The sequence below is a fragment of the Galeopterus variegatus genome, unplaced genomic scaffold (assembly GCF_000696425.1).
Source record: "Galeopterus variegatus unplaced genomic scaffold, G_variegatus-3.0.2 Scaffold5042, whole genome shotgun sequence".
Taxonomy (NCBI): domain Eukaryota; kingdom Metazoa; phylum Chordata; class Mammalia; order Dermoptera; family Cynocephalidae; genus Galeopterus; species Galeopterus variegatus.
In genome coordinates, this window is record NW_007731153.1 from 44,221 (window position 1) to 45,084 (window position 864).

Here is an 864-nt window from a genome sequence, read left to right on the forward strand (position 1 = left end):
TGGTACCTAATGACCAAGGGTTTGTTTAAGAACTATGGCCTTTCAGCAAGTGTATTACCAGTTAAGTTAGTGTAGAAGTCTGGGATGAACAAGTGTAATAATAACGAGTAAGTTGCCACTAACAATCATGTAATAGAGATGAATAATTTGGGTGTCTTTCCTAATTATTGTAAGGATTTCTCTCAAATATATGACTTGTCTTTCATTCAGGAAATAGAAACTATCTGTGTGTTATCCTAAGAAAAGAATATAAAGAAATAGAAAAATATCCTTGACTTCAAAGAGTTTACATTCTTTCATAGTATATTACCAGGGAAAACAATTTAAAAATATAACAACTTTTTAAAAAAGCATTAGGGATACATGTTGTCTGAATTATAAGTGAACTGACAAAGAATTTAGAGGGAGGCATATGGGCTCAGGAAGGAGATGGTATTTAGGCTGGGCCTTAGGATTAGAGTTAGGGTTAGGATTAAGGTTAGGGTTAGCTGGAGAGGCTTGATCAAGGGTGAGATGTGTGGTGGGGAGATACCGGCATTGCCATGTTACCCTAAGTGATAAGCAAAACTGAAAGATCAGGAGAGGCAGAAAACAGGAAAGTGTGTTTGCCAAAAAAAATACAAATTCCAATCCACTGAAATATTGCTAGTAAAGTTCTAAAAAATAGTGAGAGTAGAAGAAAGGAAAAACTACAAAAGGTGAATACGTTTCTAACTCAAGACTACAAAAAAAGGATGTGATTCAAAAGTTAAAGATGCTAAAAACCAGATTAGATCTCTAATAAAGAGTGAACCACTGATAGAACTGACTAATCACTACATGCATTTAAAATAGGCATAAAGTGAAACACAGCAGAAATTTCAG